The sequence below is a fragment of the Saccopteryx leptura genome, chromosome 2 (assembly GCF_036850995.1).
Source record: "Saccopteryx leptura isolate mSacLep1 chromosome 2, mSacLep1_pri_phased_curated, whole genome shotgun sequence".
Classification (NCBI taxonomy): Eukaryota; Metazoa; Chordata; class Mammalia; order Chiroptera; family Emballonuridae; genus Saccopteryx; species Saccopteryx leptura.
Genome location: NC_089504.1, coordinates 326154862 through 326173723, shown reverse-complemented (window position 1 = coordinate 326173723; position 18862 = coordinate 326154862). Strand labels below are relative to the sequence as shown.

The following is an 18862-nucleotide window of genomic DNA, read 5'->3' as shown; positions in this document are numbered from 1 at the left end:
ATAATAGAAAGCAATCAATGAACAGCTAAGGTGCTGCAATGAAGAATTGATGCTTCTCATCTCCCTTCCTGTCTGTCTGTTCCTATCTGTCCCTCTCTCTGTCTCTCTCTCTCTCTCTGTCACAAAATTAATTAATTAATTAACTAAATACTACAGCCTGACCTGTGGTGGCACAGCAGTTAAAGCATTGACTTGGAATGCTGAGGTTGATGGTTTGAAACCCAAGGCTTGCCTGGTCAAGGCATATACGAGAAGTAACTATGTATTACGAGTTAATGCTTCCTGCTATTCCATCATTTTTCTCTCTCTTTATCCTCTTTCTAAAATCAATAAATAAAATATTTTTAACAATTAAATACTACAGGCCCTGGCCAGTTAGTTCAGTGGTAGAGTGTCGGCCTGGTGTGTGGAAGTCCCAGTTTCAATTCCTGGTCAGGGCACACAGCAGAAGTGCCCATCTGCTTCTCTACCCTTCTCCCTTTCCTTTCTCTCTATCTCTCTATTCTCCTCCTGCAGCCAAGGCTCCATTGGAGCAAAGTTGGCCCGGGCACTGAGGATGGCTCTGTGGCCTCGCTTTAGGCACTAGAATGGCTCCGGTTGCAGCAGAGCGACGCCCCAGATGGGCAGAGCCTTGCCCCCTGGTGGGCATGCCGGATGGATCCTGGTCGGGCGCATGTGGAAGCCTGGCTCTCTGCCTCCCCCCTTCTCACTTCAGAAAATACAAAAGAAAAGAATTAAATACTACAAATATTGCATGAGATATAAAAAAGTGTTTGTTGTTTGCCTGAAATTTAAGTTTAAATGGGTATCCTGTAATTTATATGGTAATCCTGTATTTATTGAACTAAGTAATTAACATTGATACAGTACTTTTAAGTAAGCTACAGACTTTATTTTCAACTTTTTCTCCACCCTTGCTATTAGTTATACTGCATACTTCTAATTTCTGAGTTTTTCCAGAATGCTAAAGTAGAATTATGCTTGTTTCTAAGTAGTTTTTCCTACTATGAGCCCTTTGATTTCTCAGGTGGTTAATTCTTAACCATCCATTGTCTTTTTTCCAAAGAAATTTTTTCGATGTTTATTTTATTGATTTTAGAGAGAGGAAGGGAAAGAGTGAGAGAGAGACAGGAACATCAGTCTGTTCCTGAATGTGCCCTGACCAGGGATCAAACTGGCAGCCTCTGTGTTTTGGGGCGATGCTCTAACCAACCAAGCTATTTGGCCGGGGCTTCCAAACTTTTTTCATATCTCTAATCTGTTGGGGTCTCTATTTGTTCTTATGTTTTTATGCCTCTTTATTTATTTCATTGTCATTTTTGTGTGATTTTGGTAGGAAACAGTAATAAACAAATGCTCAGCCTGCTGCTTTCAGCTGGTAGTCCCACCCACTTCTCAGTTATTGCAGTTAGGCTTCTGCACTTACAACTTCTCCGAAACTACACTCAGAAAACTCCTAGTGACCTCCTATAGGTGGCATTTCAGTGTTGACTTTTCACTCATTGTGGAAACAATTCACTGTGTTTTATAAACATTCTCTCCCCATTCTCCTTTTTGACCTTTCCCTTTCAGGTGCTTTTATAAAGTTAGTTTTTTAATATAGCTTTTTATTTTGAAATAATTTTAGAAGAATTGGCAAATATAATACAAAGAATTCCTGTGTATCTATCCTTCACTTAGCTTCTCTTAATATTGACGTTTTTTTCTAATCACAGTTTATCTAGAGTTCTCAGATTTAGCACATAAAAATATTGGACACCCAGTCAATTTTGAATTTCAGATAAACAGTGAATGATTTTTTAGTATAAAAAATTAAATACTGCAAATACTGCATGAGACATACTTATTTTATTTTTTTACAGAGACAGAGAGTGAGACAGAGGGATAGACAGGGACAGACAGACAGAAACGAAGAGATGAGAAGCATCAATCATTAGTTTTTCGTTGCGTGTTGCAATACCTTAGTTCAGTGATTTTCAACCTTTTTTGAGCCGCGGCACATTTTTTACATTTACAAAATCCTGGGGCACACCACCTACCAAAATGACACTCTAACACAGTACATATTATACATATAGTTAATAATATAGTTTCTAAATGTATTTATACTCACTTAGTGTGAAACCTGGGCCTGTTTCGATGAACACAAAAGGGCTATCCTGGCAGGAATGGTAGAAAGACACACACGAAGCTCTTCCTCAACAGTTCTCAGTCTCTCTCTGTTTTTAGTTTTTATTGCAGTCAAGCTTGAGAAGCTCAGCTCACATAGATATGTCGTTGAAAATGGGAGCAATGTCAAAATAGCTTTGTTGGCTAGAATGGGGAACTCCTTAGCAACAGTTAACCAAAAACTGTCCAAAGGAAGATCAGCAAACTTTAGCTTTAAACCACGATCTTGTTTCAGTTCAATGAGTTCCTCTTGCTCCTTTAAAGTCATGTCCTTTCCAGCAACAGATACTGAGCTGTATGGGTCCCTAACCTAGTCAAGGCATTCTGTGAAGGCTGAAAAGAAATAAAATGACAACGTCTTCTCAAGAGTTTTCAAATGTCTGCCAATCACCTCGCACATTGCAGCAGTGTTGCCATCATGCTGTTTCTGGGTGGGTGAGCGGGAACATCTCAAGGTTGCCACACTGCACATGTTATTGCCAGAGCTGCACCTTTAAACAGAATCCATTCATTTTATCAGTGCTTGTAAGCAGGTTTTCATTTTGGCCTTGCATCTGTGTATTCAGTTCATTCAGATAATGAAATATATCAGCCAGGTGTGCCAGCTTTGCATACCACTCATCACTTGCAAGCAGCTTTGAGTAATTGGACCTCTCGTTTGTCAGAAATACTTTAAGTTCCTCTCGCAACTCATACGCACTTTGTCGCGCGACAGCCACCGGACCTCCATGTGGAGCAATAAGATTTTATGTTCCGCTCCCATTTCTTTACACAAAGACACAAATAAGCAACATCTCAAAGGTCGCGTCTTCACAAAGTTCACTATGCTCACAACATCATCCAACACAGGAGCTAGATCTGCTGGTAAGGCCTTTGCAACGAGGGCCTCACAGTGCAAAAAACAGTGTGTAACAATAACATCTGGGTTTCTTTCTTTGACCCTATTTATGAAGCCTTTGATGCGCCCAACCATGGCTGCGGCTCCATCAGTGCAGTACCTGTGCAGTTTTCCCATGTAAGCCCGCTTTTATCAAGATATTCCGACGTGACCCGAAATATTTCCTCTCCTGTTGATTTTTCTGGCAGTGCCTTGCAAAATGGGAAGTTTTCTCTAATGGCTTCTCCATCCATAAAAAGCATGTTGGCCAAGAGCTGACAATGTCCACTAATATCCGTCGACTCATCAAGTTGCAAGGCAAATTTCTTACTGATGCGCACCTTTTCCAAAACAACAGTTTCAATGTCCGCAGACATGTCATCAATACGTCTGGCAATTGTGTTATCTGAGAGAGGCACTTTAGCTATCTCTTTGGCCGCAGTAGGGCCAAGCATCTCATTTACAATGGCTTTCCAAGCTGGCAGTATTAATGTTTCTGCCACAGTGTGGGACTTTTTTGATTTAGCTACGAGTTCAGCAACAAGGTAGCAAGCTTTGAGGGCTCTCTCGTTTACCTTGTGGCTTTTCTCAAAAAAGTTGCCCGTTTCTCATTGTTTGTACGTAAGTGGGCCGTAGTTTGGGGACCCATGTTTAATTTCCCCATGGCACACCTGACCATGTCTCACGGCATACTAGTGTGCCGCGGCACACTGGTTGAAAAACACTGCCTTAGTTGTTCATTGATTACTTTCTCATATGTGTCTTGACCATAGGGCTACAGCAGACCGAGTAACCCCTTGCTTGAGCCAGTGACCTTGGGTCCAAGCTAGTGAGCTTTGCTCAAACCGGATGAGCCTGCGCTCAAGCTGGTGACCTTGGGGTCTCGAACCTGGGTCCTCTGCATCCCAGTCCGATGCTCTATCCACTGCGCCACCGCCTTGTCAGGCGAGACATACTTATTTTTTTTTAAAGTATATTGAAACTTAATTGCTGGTCTTCTGCAAGGCTTCCTAGCTTCAGTCCTGTTCTCTTCTTACGCTACACCCTCTTCCTGGACCTGTCTTAATTAATGGCACTTCCAGTACTCTAGTCTCCAAGCCAGGAATATGGGTGTTTTGCTAGATTTCTCTCTCTTTCAACCCTTATACCTAATTAGTATTGATTTATATCTCCAAATAATTCTTGAATTAATCCCCTTCTTTTTTTATATTTTATTTTTCATTGCAGTTTACATTCAATATACTTTACAGAGTGTTCCCCCTGATATTTCCAATACCTGCCTGGCACTAGACATCATTATTACAATATAATTGACTATATTCCCTATGCTGTACTTTATATCCCATGACTATTTTGTAACTACCAATTTGTAGTTTTTAATTACTTCGTGTTTTCTTTTGTGCTTTGGGACAATGCTCTAACCAACCAAGCTATCCAGCCAGGGCATTCGCCTTTTCTTTTTGCTGTTCTGATTGGGTGTTTTCTGCTACCTGGTCTTCCAGATTACTGATTCACTTTTCTGCTTCATCTAATCTGCTATTAATTCCTTTTAGTGTGTTCTTCATTTCAAATATTGTGTTCTTCATTTCTGGCTGGTTCTTTTGCATGGTTTCTGTGTCCTTTTTTTATGCTTACTATCTCTTTGTTGATGTTCTCATTGAGTTCATCCATTCTTTGCCTAAGTTACTTGAGCGTTCTTAACCATTTCAGTCATTATTTTTTTTCCACAGAAGCTTTATTTATAATTGCAAAGAGTAAAAATATGGAATACTTTATGAATTTGCATGTCATCCTTGTGTAGGGGCCATGTTAATCTTTTCTGTCTTGTTAAAATGTTAGTATATGTGCTGCTGAAACAAGCACTCAGCCATTGTTTAAATGACTGAAATAAATGGTTTGTGAATTATGTCACAATAAAGTTACTAAAAATTTTTTAAAGTGGATTTAGCAAGGTCACAGGCTATACGATATATATATATAAAACTAGTTGTACTTCTCTACACTACCAATGAACAAGCAAATAATTAAATTATTTCATTCACAATGGTATCAAAAAGTATAAAATACTTAAGAATAATTTAACAGGATCTCGGTCAGGGGACATGTGGGAATCTGTATCTCCTCTTCTCTCACTTAAAATAAAGAATGAATTTAACATAAAAGCATGAGACTTATACATTAAACATTATAGGACATTGCTGAAAGAAATTAAAGGGTAGGACAAAAGTAGGTTTACAATTGTGAGTATGCGAAACAGTTTATTCTTGCACTATTATTTATTAATTATTGCATTATTTTCCATATGAACAGCTATAAACTTACCTTTGCCCACCCTGTAGATGGAGAGACAGTTAATGTGCAAGTATTGAAAAACTCAGTGTTAAGATGGTGATACCGGCCCTGGCTGGTTGGCTCAGCGGTAGAGCGTCAGCCTGGTGTGCAGGGGACCCGGGTTCGATTCCCGGCCAGGGCACATAGGAGAAGCGCCCATTTGCTTCTCCACCCCCCCCTTCCTCTCTGTCTCTCTCTTCCCCTCCCACAGCCGAGGCTCCATTGGAGCGAGGATGGCCCGGGCGCTGGGGATGGCTTCTTGGCCTCTGCCCCAGGCGCTGGAGTGGCTCTGGTCTCGGCAGAGCGACGCCCCGGAGGGGCAAAGCATCGGCCCCTGGTGGGCAGAGCGCCCCCCCTGGTGGGCGTGCCGGGTGGATCCCGGTCGGGCGCATGCGGGAGTCTGTCGACTGTCTCTCCCCGTCTCCAGCTTCAGAAAAATACAAAAAAAAAAAAAAAAAAAAAAAAAAGATGGCAGTACCCTAAATTGAGCTATAAACTTACAGTTCATTTTAAAATCAGTTTTTTTAAATCTTTCTAGAATTTGATAAACTGATCCTAAAATTTACATGGAAACCCAAAGGATTTTGAATAGAGAAAACAATTTTAGAAAAGGAGAGCAAAGTTGAAAGAGTTATACTTCTTGATTTCAAAACCTACTGTAAAAACCATAGTTGTCATGGCCATGTAGCATTGCTGCAAGGATCTTCATATACGTTAGTGGATCAGAATCTAGAGTCCACAACTAAACCTTTATATGTATGGTCAGCTGGTTTTCAAAAGAGGTTCATCTTTGATTCAATATTTCTCTGCTTGGAAAAGCTCTAGTGTAAAATCAATTTCTCACAGTGCGTGCTGCAGTATAACTCAGACTGCATTGCAATCAAGCCAGCCAATGCATCACTGTCGGCCGGGTAAACTGCCACATCATCCTTGGTGCTTGGCATGTTACAATGCTGGGATCAGTGTGGGCTTCTAGTTGGATTTTGTGCCAGGTATGTGTCTACTTTGGACACTTTATTCATGGTAGATTAAAATGGGATGCTTTGAATTTGAAGGAATGACTGAATGTGGCTTTTTATTTCTTGTGTTCTAATATTACAGAAGGATTGTGAGCAGCATCCATAAAAGATTAGAAACTCTAGCTTTGTTTTTGGATCTGGGTATGCTGTGTTAGTGTTTAATTGTTTTAGAAATGTCCCTTTAGTGAAAGAAAGCACAAACTATTTCTGAGCATGCCTCTTTTGTATATTTTTCTGATACAGTTGAGGCAAAATAGGCTGCTTTAGTCTGTACTTAATGCTATATTTGGTTTTTGAATGTTCAACTCACGTAATAAAAGCAGAGAGTGATTTTCCTTTAGAAGCTGCCTGCATCTGGAGACATTTAGATGTATTTAAAATTGAGCTTCTTCTACATCTGTGGTCACTATCATTGTTCCAAACAGAGGCCTTAGTGCTCTATTTTGAGACATGTTCTGAAGAGACATAAAGACAGGAGGGAGCCTCTGCATTAGCTTGATTCTTTAAAGGAAAATTAAACTTGACTAGTGTTATCAGACATTGGCATAGTATAGAAGGAATGACAGAAAGTGATACAGACTAGAAAACGTAAGACGTCTATTTTCTATTACGGATGGTGGTCATGTTGAGTGTCCTGAGTGAGTCTTCATGTTGAGTCACCTAAATGTTGGAAGATTGAGGTTTGTCTTAATTATTTATCTTCAATCATTTTTAATTTTAGCTTCAATTTCATTGTTTACTTTCTATCTGTGCTCCAGGTCATTTGTGTACATCTGTTTCGAAAGGTTTTTCTGGACTGGTAAAATGTTCTCAGCATAGTTGGCATCAGATGATTATTTCTACGCAACATTTTGCTGGGAATTTTTCTTTGGTTCACAAAACAGGTTAGATATGACTGATGAATTATATATACCATTGTTGAGGACTTGTCTCAGGGAAGTTGTGATTCTGTAGATTCTAGCTGTTAGTCTTTTCTCCCATTATTTGAGTATCTATATTGCTCACAAAAATTAGGGGATATTTCAAAATGAATTTTAAGCTATAGAATATCTCCTAATTTTTGTGAGCAGAATATTTAATTAAAAGCTAAAGCAGGCCTATGATACTGTATAACATTCAGCCAGTGTTTGTTTAAGTGACCTGTTCATCTATGGCCAATTTGCTTTCATAGCGATAGAGGTGTCCCAGTAGGCTTTCTAGGCGGGGTTTTTCTTTCCTACCTAAACTGGGTTAGACCACTGTGTCTAAAATATTTGTCAGGGCTCCTTTTTCCTTTCAAGGATTTTATCCACATCTCTATATCCCTTTTGTACCACCTCCATTCTTATTCTTTTTTTTTTTTTTTTTTAACAGAGACAGAGAGAGAATCAGAGAGAGGGATAGATAGGGACAGACAGACAGGAACAGAGAGAGATGAGAAGCATCAATCATCAGTTTCTTGTTGCAACACCATAGTTGTTTATTGATTGCTTTCTCATATGTGCCTTGACCGTGGGCCTTCAGCAGACCAAGTAACCCCTTGCTCGAGCCAGTGACCTTGGGTCCAAGCTGGCGAGTTTTTTGCTCAAGCCAGATGAGCTGGTGCTCAAGCTGGCGACCTCGGGGTCTCGAACCTGGGTCCTTCTGCATCCCACTCTCACGCTCTATCCACTGCGCCACCGCCTAGTCAGGCTCCATTCTTATTCTTAATTGTCTTAATTATTTATCTTCAATCATTTTTATCTTATCTTAAATTTCATTGTTTACCTTCTATCTGTGCTCCAGGTCATTTGTGTACTTTTGTTTTAGTGAATAAAATTTTAGATTTTGTTATTTTTAAATAGGAATTTGTGTGTGTGTATATCAGTATTCTGGCCTGAAAATTAGAATTGTGACTCCCACTTTATACAAAGCTTTTTTCTTAGTGAAGTGTTTTATCCTTAATTTTTTTTTTTTTTACCGCCTGACCTGCTTTTCCCCCTCTTGCAGTCTGATAATCAGTATTATTTGTTTTGATTGGATCTCAGAAATTATTTACCTAGGCTGTGCTGTCTTCCTCCCACTGGATTTCATGACCCCATTATTTTCTTGGCTTAGTCGTCCTTGTAAACTTTGTCTTTTTTGCCTTGGCCCTCCTGTCATGTGCTCCTGGCAGCCAGGAGAGGCTGTGGAACTTTTCTCTGGTGACTGTCAGAAGAAAGTGACCGTTGTTGAAACATGTTCGCTGTGGCTAACACAGAGCTGCTAAGATCTTTTTTCTAGTTATACAGGCTTTTCTGTTTCCCCTCTTCTCTCAGTACTCTTGGGAAATCAGCTCATTCTAGGTGTGAGCCAAGTGTAGGGGGAAAATTCAAACAGAAGCAAAGGGGGGAAATACAGACATTGGGGACAAAGTGGACAATAAGACTGCAGTTTGAGGCCATCAGGAATGTTCTAGTCTGACTGAAGCAGGGCCAAGGAGTAGGCAGAAGGCACAGTATTTCTTGTCCTCCTGGGTTTAAGCACCTGCAACAGGAAGACGAGCTGTGGCTTGTGTTTACAAGGCCAAAATCTGAAGAAAAAGTTTCTATTCTTTTGCTGTTGTGATATGGAGGGTTCTGCAGAGGAAAATAAGGAGATGAGATATTACATGCTTCAAAGGTAAGTCTTGGAGCGACATTTTGGCAATATGTACCTTTATTTTTTTATGAAAGAGACAGAGGGAGACAAAGAGAGGGACAGATAGGGACAGACAGATAGGAAAGGAGAGAGATGAGAAGCATCAATTCTTTGTTGTGGCTCCTTAGTTGTTCATTGATTGCTTTCTCATATGTGCCTTGACCGTGGGGCTACAGCAGACCGAGTGACCCCTTGCTTGAGCCAGCGACCTTGGGTTTAAGCTGGTGAGCTGTGCTCAAACCAGATAAGCCCGCGCTCAAGCTGGCGACCTCGGGGTTAATATGTACCTTTAAAAAGCAGTAAGGCATTGTAGGTAAGCCCTGGAATTTATGGGAAATTTGATTTCATGATTTTTTGTATCTCTGAGAAACTTTTTTTTTAAGGAAATGAATAAAAACTCTATTTTATTCTAGACTTCTCAACCTGTATTTTACATTTAGAATTTGAACCAAAGGTACCTAAGCCTACATATGATCCATTGTAGTTATGTTGAAAACAAGCACCCCTGTGCAGGTCTTGCTGTGCTATTATTTCGTTAAGGGATCCTACTCAGTCTCTGCCAGATTTGCTCACTGGATTTGGCTGGTTTTTCAAGAGTAAATTCTTTTCACCTATTGTGGAGGTAGATAGTGATTTGTGTAGTATGTGGCATCTCTGTTGAAGGTAGCTTTAAAGAAAACTTTTTAGAATGTGTCTCTGGGGCTAGGAAAGGTACCTGCTGCAATTGTCCTGGCACATGTCAGTGGGCAGCCAGACTGGAGTTGTTAAGGGTGCCAAGCTCAATTGCCCTGGGATCTTCCTTCTTCCTGCTATTAGAACTCAGGCTGAGGGGAAATGAGTGAGGCCCTCTTAGCCTTCTTCCTCTTGCAGGTCTGTTCCTCTCTTCAGCAGAGTATTGACATGAAAGACTTGAGTGATCTGCTTGATAACAGTACTTAAAGGTCCCTCTATTACCTTCTTTGTTTGCTTGTTTTGTTGATTTTAGAGAGAAAAGAAGGGAGGGGGAGAGAGAGTAAAAAACATCTGTCTGATCCTGTTGTATGTGCCCTGACTGGGATTGAACCGGCAACCTCTGTGCTTCGGGATGATGCTCTAACCAACCCAGCTATCCATCTACGGTTATTTTTGTAATCCTGAAAGGATTTTTTTTTAATTGCATGAAAATTAAACTGGACTTTGGCAAAAACAGAAAACATACAAAAAAAACACTGATTTAGTAAAATTAGTCTTTTTTGTGACAGACAGACAGAGAGAGGGACAGATAGGGACAGACAGGAAGGGAAAGAGATGAGAAGCATCAGTTCTTCATTGCTGTACCTTAGTTGTTCATTGACTACTTTCTCATATGTGCCTTGACGGGGGTGGAGAGAGGGGTGGGGCTACAGCAGAGTGAGTCACCCCTTGCTCAAGCCAGCAACCGCAGGGTTATGTCTGTGATTGCACACTTAAGCCAGTGACCCTGAGCTCAAGTTATTGAGCCCGCACTTAAGCTGGATGAGCCTGCACTCAAACTGGCAATCTTGGGGTTTTGAACCTGGTTGTCCGCGTCTCAGTCTGACACTCTGTTCACCACACCATTGCCTGGTCAGGCTGGTAAAATTAGTCTTTAGAACAATTATTCTTTTTCTTTTCATTTGGTCTCTTGTACTCTTTTGGGGGAAAACCAAGCAAAATTTCCACTGAGAGTCAAATAAGTAAAAGTCAACTGATTTTATATACAGTGTGTCCATAAAGTCATGGTGCACTTTTGTCTAGTCACAGGAAAGCAACAAAAGACGATAGAAATGTGAAACCTGCACCAAATAAAAGGAAAACTCTCCCAGTTTCATACCTATTTAGTGCAGTTCGATGTGGGCTCACGCACAGATTTTTTAGGGCTCCTTAGGTAGGTACCTCATATAGCCTCTACAGACTCGTCACTGACCGATGGCCTACCAGAATGGTGTTTCTCCACCAAACTGCTGGTTTCCTTCAACTGCTTATCCCGCCGGGTAATGTTATTCCTATGTGGTGGCGCTTCGTTATAAACACACCGATATTCACGTTGCACTTTGGTCACGGATTCGAATTTAGCGAGCCACAGAACACACTGAACTTTCCTTTGTTCCGTCCACATCTTGACTGGCATGGCCGTGGCTGCTCCACTATATACACGGTGTTACGTCATCATCTGTGCATGCGCACATGCTGCCACATCATCCTACAGAAACTGGGAGGGTTTTCCTTTTATTTGGTGTAGATTTCACATTTCTATGGTCTTTTGTTGCTTTCCTGTGACCGGTCAAAAGTGTACCATGACTTTACGAAGTGTGTGTGTGTGTGTGTGTTTGTGTGTGTGTATAATTAAAACAATTTATATGTGTATGTATTATATAATAAACATATATATATACAACATTGTTTTGTTTTATATGTGTAAAACAAACATATTTGTATATATATATAAGGAAAACACACCCATAATTTTTTAAAAATATATTATACACATACACAGTTTTTTTTAAAATTTTTTTTCTATTTTTTATTTTATTAGTTTTACTAGGGTTACACCAATAAATCAGGGTACATGTGTTCAAAGAAAACATGTCCAGGTTATCTTGTTGATCAGTTATGTTGCATACCCATCACCCAAAGTCAGATTGTTCTCCGTCACCTTCTATCTAGTTTTCTTTGTGTCCCCGCCCCCTGTAACCATCACACTCTTGTCAATGTCTCTTAGTCTCATTTTTATATCCCACCTACGTATGGAATAATGCAGTTCTTGTTTTTTTCTAATTATTTCACTCTGTATAATGTTATCAAGATCCCACCATTTTGTTGTAAATGATCCGATGTCATCATTTCTTATGGCTGAGTAGTATTCCATAGTGTATATGTATATGTATATTCTTCTTTATCCAGTCATCTATTGAAGGGCTTTTTGGTTGTTTCCGTGTCTTGGCCACTGTGAACAATGCTGCAATGAACATGGGGCTGCATGTGTCTTTACGTATCAGTGTCTCTGAGTTTTTGGGGTATATACCCAGTAGAGGGATTGCTGGGTCATAAGGTAGTTCTATCTTCAGTTGTTTTTTATTTTATTTTATTTTTTTTATTTATTTATTCATTTTACAGAGGAGAGAGAGCGAAAGGGGGGAGGAGCAGGAAGCATCAACTCCCATATATGCCTTGACCAGACAAGTGCAGGGTTTTGAACTGGCGACCTCAGTGTTCCCAGGTCGACGCTTTATCCACTGCGCCACCAGAGATCAGGCTATCTTCAGTTTTTTGAGGAACCACCATACTTTCTTCCATAATGGTTGTACTACTTTACATTCCCACCAACAGTGAATGAGGGTTCCTTTTTCTCCACAGCCTCTCCAACATTTGCTATTACCTGTCTTGTTAATAATAGCTAATCTAACAGGTGTGAGGTGGTATCTCATTGTAGTTTTGATTTGCATTTCTCTAATAACTAATGAAGATGAGCATCTTTTCATATATCTGTTGGGCATTTGTATTTCTTCCTGAGAGAAGTGTCTGTTCATGTCCTCTTCCCATTTTTTTTATTAGATTGTTTGTTTGTTGTTGAGTTTTATGAGTTCTTTATATATTTTGAATATTAGGCCCTTATCTGGGCTATTGTTTGAAAATATCATTTTCCATTTAGTTGGCTGTCTGTTTATTTTGTTGTCAGTTTCTCTTGCTGAGCAAAAACTTCTTAGTCTGATGTAGTCCCATTCATTTATTTTTGCCTTCACTTCCCTTGCCTTTGGCGTCAAATTCATAAAATGCTCTTTAAAACCAAGGTCCATGAGTTTAGAACGTATGTCTTCTTCTATGTACTTTATTGTTTCAGGCCTTATATTTAGGTCTTTGATCCATTTTGAATTAATTTTAGTACAAGGGGACAAACTGTAGTCAAGTTTCATTGTTTTGCGTGTAGCTTTCCAGTTTTCCCAGCACCATTTGTTGAAGAGGCTTTCTTTTCTCCATTGTGTGTTGTTGGCCCTTTTATCAAAAATTATTTGACCATATATATGTGGTTTTATTTCTGGACTTTCTATTCTGTTCCATTAGTCTGAGTGTCTATTTTTCTGCCAATACCATGCTGTTTTGATTGTTGTGGCTTTATAATATAGTTTGAAGTCAGGTATTGTAATGCCCCCAGCTTCATTCTTTTTCTTTAGGATTGCTTTGGCTATTCAGGGTTTTTTATAGTTCCATATAAAGCTGATGATTTTTTTGTTCCATTTCTTTAAAAAATGTCATTGGAATTTTGATGGGAATTGCATTAAATTTGTATATTACTTTGGGTAATATGGCCATTTTGATTATATTTATTCTTCCTATCCAAGAACAAGGAATATTCTTCCATCTCATTGTATCTTTTTCTTTTTTTTTTTTTTTTTGTACTTTTCTGAAGCTAGAAATGGGGAGAGACAGTCAGACAGACTCCTGCATGCACCCGACCGGGATCCACCCGGCACGCCCACCAGGGGCGACGCTCTGCTCCTCCGGGGTGTCGCTCTGTTGTGACCAGAGCCACTCTAGCGCCTGGGGCAGAGGCCAAGGAGCCATCCCCAGCACCCGGGCCATCCTTGCTCCAATGGAGCCTCGGCTGCGGGAGGGGAAAAGAGAGACAGAGAGGAAGGAGAGGGGAAGGAGTGGAGAAGCAGATGGGCGCTTCTCCTGTGTGCCCTGGCCAGGAATCGAACCCGGGACTTCTGCACGCCAGGTCGACGCTCTACCACTGAGCCAACCAGCCAGGGCCTTTGTATCTTTTTCGATTTCCCTTAACAACGCTTTGTAGTTTTCATTATATAGGTCCTTTACATTCTTTGTTATGTTTATTCCTAGGTATTTTTTGTTGTTGTTGCAATTGTGAAGGGGATTATTTTTTTGAGTTCGTTCTGAAATGTTTCATTGTTGGCATATAGAAAGGCTATGGACTTTTGTATGTTAATTTTGTATCCTGCGACCTTACTGTATTGGCTTATTGTTTCTAGTAGTCTTTTTGTAGATTCTTTGGGGTTTTCGAAGTATAGAATTATGTCATCTGCAAAAAGTGATACCTTTCCTTCTTCTTTACCGATATGGATGTCTCTTATTTCTTTGTCTTGTCTGATTGCTCTGGCTAGAACCTCTAGACTACATTAAATAAGAGTGGAGAGAGTGGACAACCCTGTCTTGTTCCTGATTTAAGGGGAAAAGCCTTCAGTTTTGTGTCATTTAATATGATGTTAGCTGATGGTATATCATATATGGCCTTTATCATGTTGAGATATTTTTCTTCTATACCCATTTTGTTGAGTCTTAAACATAAAATTGCGTTGTATTTTTTTTTTTTTTTTGTATTTTTCTGAAGCTGGAAACGGGGAGAGACAGACAGACTCCCGCATGCGCCCGACCGGGATCCACCCAGCACGCCCACCAGGGGCGACGCTCTGCCCACCAGGGGGCGATGCTCTGCCCCTCCGGGGCATCGCTCTGCCGCGACCAGAGCCACTCTAGCGCCTGGGGCAGAGGCCAAGGAGCCATCCCCAGCGCCCGGGCCATCTTTGCTCCAATGGAGCCTTGACTGCGGGAGGGGAAGAGAGAGACAGAGAGGAAGGAGGGGGGGTGGAGAAGCAAATGGGCACTTCTCCTATGTGCCCTGGCCGGGAATCGTACCCGGTTCCCCCGCACGCCAGGAGGACGCTCTACCGCTGAGCCAACCGGCCAGGGCCAAAATTGTGTTGTATTTTATCGAATGCCTTTTCTGCATCTATTGATAAGATCACGTGGTTTTTGTTTTTTGTTTTGTTGATATGGTGTATTACGTTAACCGTTTTACATATGTTGAACCATCCTTGAGATTCTGGGATGCATCCCACTTGATCATGATATATTATTATTTTTATTTTTATTTTTTTTCATTTTTCTGAAGCTGGAAACAGGGAGAGACAGTCAGACAGACTCCCGCATGCGCCCGACCGGGATCCACCCGGCACGCCCACCAGGGGCGAAGCTCTGCCCACCAGGGGGCGATGCTCTGCCCATCCTGGGCGTCACCATGTTGCGACCAGAGCCACTCTAGCGCCTGAGGCAGAGGCCACAGAGCCCTCCCCAGCGCCCGGGCCATCTTTGCTCTAATGGAGCCTTGGCTGCGGGAGGGGAAGAGAGAGACAGAGAGGAAAGCGCGGCAGAGGGGTGGAGAAGCAAATGGGCGCTTCTCCTGTGTGCCCTGGCCGGGAATCGAACCCGGGTCCTCCGCACGCTAGGCCGACGCTCTACCGCTGAGCCAACCGGCCAGGGCTGTATTATTTTTTTAATATGTTGTTGTATTTGATTTGCTAGTATTTTGTTTAGTATTTTAGCATCCGTATTCATTAGAGATATTGGTCTGTAGTTTTCTTTTTTTGTGCTGTCCTTGCCCAGTTTTGATATGAAGGTTATTTTGGCCTCATAAAATGTGTTTGGAAGTATTGCTTCTTCTTCAATTTTTTGGAAGACTTTGAGTAGAATAGGAACCAAGTTTTCTTTGAATGTTTGATAGAATTCTAGTATAACCTTCTGGGCCTGGACTTTTATTTTTGGTGAGGTTTTTAATAGTTTTTTCTATTTCTTCCCTACTAATTGGTCTGTTTAGGCTTTCTGCTTCTTCTTGACTCAGTCTAGGAAGGTTGTATTGTTCTAGGAATTTATCCATTTCTTCTAGATAGTTGAATTTAGTGGCATAAAGTTTTTCATAGTATTCTACAATACTTCTTTGTATATCTATGATATCCGTGGTGATTTCTCCTCTTTCATTTTGGATTTTGTTTATATGAGTCCTTTCTCTTTTTTCCTTGGTAAGTCTTGCCAGGGGTTTGTCAATTTTGTTGATCTTTTCAAAGAACCAGCTCCTTGTTCTATTAATTTTTTTTATAGTTTTTCTGTTCTCTATTTAATTTATTTCTGCTCTGATTTTTTTTTTTTTTTTGTATTTTTCTGAAGCTGGAAACGGGGAGAGACAGTCAGACAGACTCCCGCATGCACCCGACCGGGATTCACCCAGCACGCCCACCAGGGGCGATGCTCTGCCCACCAGGGGGCGATGCTCTGCCCCTCCGGGGCATTGCTCTATTGCGACCAGAGCCACTCTAGCGCCTGGGGTAGAGGCCAAGGAGCCATCCCCAGCGCCCGGGCCATCTTTGCTCCAATGGAGCCTTGGCTGTGGGAGGGGAAGAGAGAGAGAGGAAGGAGAGGGGGTAGGGGTGGAGAAGCAGATGGGCACTTCTCCTGTGTGCCCTGGCCGGGAATCGAACCCGGGACCCCCGCACGCCAGGCCGACGCTCTACCACTGAGCCAACTGGCCAGGGCAGTTGATGTTATTTTTGTGGCCCAACATATGATCAATTCTTGAGAATGATCCATGTACACTGGAGAAAAATGTATACTCTGTCACTTTGGGATGAAATGTCCTGTAGATGTCTGTCATATCCAGGTGCTCTAGTGTTTTGTTTAAGGCTTATATATCTTTATTGATTCTCTGTTTGGATGACCGATCTAGAGCCATCAGCGGTGTATTGAGGTCTCCACGTATGATTGTATTTTTGTCAGTTTTTGTTTTAAGGTCAATAAGTAGCTGTCTTATATATTGTGGTGCTCCTTGGTTTGGTGCATATATATGAAGAATTGTTATGACTTCTTGATTCAGCATCCCCTTAATCATTATGAAATGACTATTTTTGTCTCTGAGTACTTTTGCTGTCTTGTAGTCAATATTATTAGATATGAGTATTGCTACGCCTGCTTTGTTTTGGATGTTATTTGCTCGGAGTATTGTTTTCCAGCCTTTCACTTTGGATTTGTTTTTATCCTTGTTGCTTAGATGAGTTTCTTGTAGGCAGCATACAGTTGGATTTTCTTTTTTAATCCATTCTGCTACCCTGTGCCTTTTTATTGGTGAGTTTAATCCGTTTACATTTAGTGTAATTATTGACACTTGTGGGTTCCCTATTGCCATTTTATACATTGCTTTCTGTCAGTTTTGTGTCTTGGTTGATTCTTTTCTTGTTTTTTTATCCTTTGTTTGTTTTTTTACAGAGGCAGAGATAGACAGGGACAGACAGACAGGAACGGAGAGAGATGAGAAGCATCAATCATCAGTTTCTTGTTGCGCGTTGCGACTTCTTAGTTGTTCATTGATTGCTTTCTCACATGTGCCTTGACCACAGACCTTCGGCAGACTGAGTAACCCCCTGCTGGAGCCAGCGACCTTGGGTCTAAGCTGGTGAGCTCTTTGCTCAAGCCAGATGAGCCCGCACTCAAGCTGGTGACCTCGGGGTCTCGAACCTGGGTCCTTCCGCATCCCAGTCCGACGCTCTATCCACTGCGCCACCCCCTGGTCAGGCTTTATCCTTTGTTTTTGTTTGGTTGTATTCCATACTTCTTTCCTCTGTTGCTATCTTTTTTAAATCATTTACTTCTGTGGTGGTTTTTTCAAGGGTGGTTACCATTAAGTAATGAAAAGGGTTCCTACCCTGTTCATTGTAATGCACTATCTTGTGAGTACTTCTGTACTCCATCGTCCTTTGCTACTGTTAATTTTTGTCCTCTCCCTTTTTTTGGTTTGTTTTTGTTGTCACAGTTTAAATTTGGTTTTATTGTTTTCTTGGTGGAGCTTTTACTTGTGATTTTGTTTTGTTTTGTTATTTTGTATCTGGTTGGAAAACCCCCTTAGTAATTCCTGGAGTGGGGGGTTTTTTGATGATAAATTCCCTCGTCTTTTCTGTATCTGTGAATGTTTTTATTTCTCCTTTGTATTTGAAGGATAGCTTTGATGGGTATAGTAGTCGTGGCTGAAAGTTCCTCTCTTTCAGGACTTTAAATATTGGGGTCCACTCTCTTCTACCTTGTAGAGTTTCTATTGCGAAATCCGATGATAATCTAATGAGCCTTCTTTTATATGTTGTATTCTTCTTTTCCCTGGCTGCCTTGAGAATTTTTTCTTTGTCATTGCTTTGTGCCAATTTCATTATGATGTGCCTTGGAGTAGGTTTGTTGTGGTTAAGAAAACTCGGAGTGCCCTGGCCGGTTGGCTCAGCGGTAGAGCGTCGGCCTAGCGTGCGGAGGACCCGGGTTCGATTCCCGGCCAGGGCACATAGGAGAAGCGCCCATTTGCTTCTCCACCCCTCCGCCGCGCTTTCCTCTCTGACTCTCTCTTCCCCTCCCCCAGCCAAGGCTCCATTGGAGCAAAGATGGCCCGGGCGCTGGGGATGGCTCTGTGGCCTCTGCCTCAGGCGCTAGAGTGGCTCTGGTCGCAATATGGCGACGCCCAGGATGGGCAGAGCATCGCCCCCTGGGGGGCAGAGCGTCGCCCCTGGTGGGCGTGCCAGGTGGATCCCGGTCAGGCGCATGCGGGAGTCTATCTGACTGTCTCTCCCCGTTTCCAGCTTCAGAAAAATGAAAAAAAAAAAAAAAAAAAAAAAAGAGAACTCGGAGTTCTGTTTGCTTCTTGAATTTGAGGCTTTAGTTCTTTCCACAGGCTTGGGAAGTTCTCATCTATTATTTGTTTGAATATGTTCTCCATTCCATGTTCTCTCTCTTCTCCCTCTAATATACCTATTATTCTTATGTTATTCTTTTTGATGGAGTCAGACAATTCCTGTAGGGCTTTCTCATTTTTTTAAATTTTTGAGTCTCTTTCTTCTTCTCTCTGTTGTGCCTCAAGTTGCTTGTCTTCTATTTCACTAATCCTACCTTCTATCTGGCCTGTTCTATTAGCTAAGGTTGTCACCTCATTTTTCAACTCGTGAATTGAGTTTTCCATCTCTGTTTGATTTGTTTTTATAGTTTCAATTTCCTTGGTAATATATTCTTTGTG

General features: G+C 41.3%; 1 protein-coding gene and 1 non-coding gene across 9 annotated transcripts in view; one reads left to right on the top strand and one right to left on the bottom strand.

Annotated features, from left to right (window-relative positions):
• The window catches only part of ACACA (acetyl-CoA carboxylase alpha), a 328759-nt gene that overhangs the window by 85894 nt on the left and 224003 nt on the right, over nt 1-18862 (top strand). Inside the window, exon 1 of one of the 8 annotated variants that reach the window (XM_066363217.1) lies at nt 6351-6369. The exons of the other annotated variants lie outside the window; for them this stretch is intronic. The gene's annotated coding sequence lies outside the window, so the exon portion shown is untranslated. Of the gene's footprint in view, nt 1-6350; nt 6370-18862 lie in introns of those variants that run through there. 8 annotated transcript variants of the gene reach the window in all.
• LOC136396490 (U6 spliceosomal RNA) lies at nt 4803-4909 on the bottom strand. Its single transcript, XR_010749776.1, has one exon. It is a non-coding gene; the product is annotated as a U6 spliceosomal RNA (small nuclear RNA).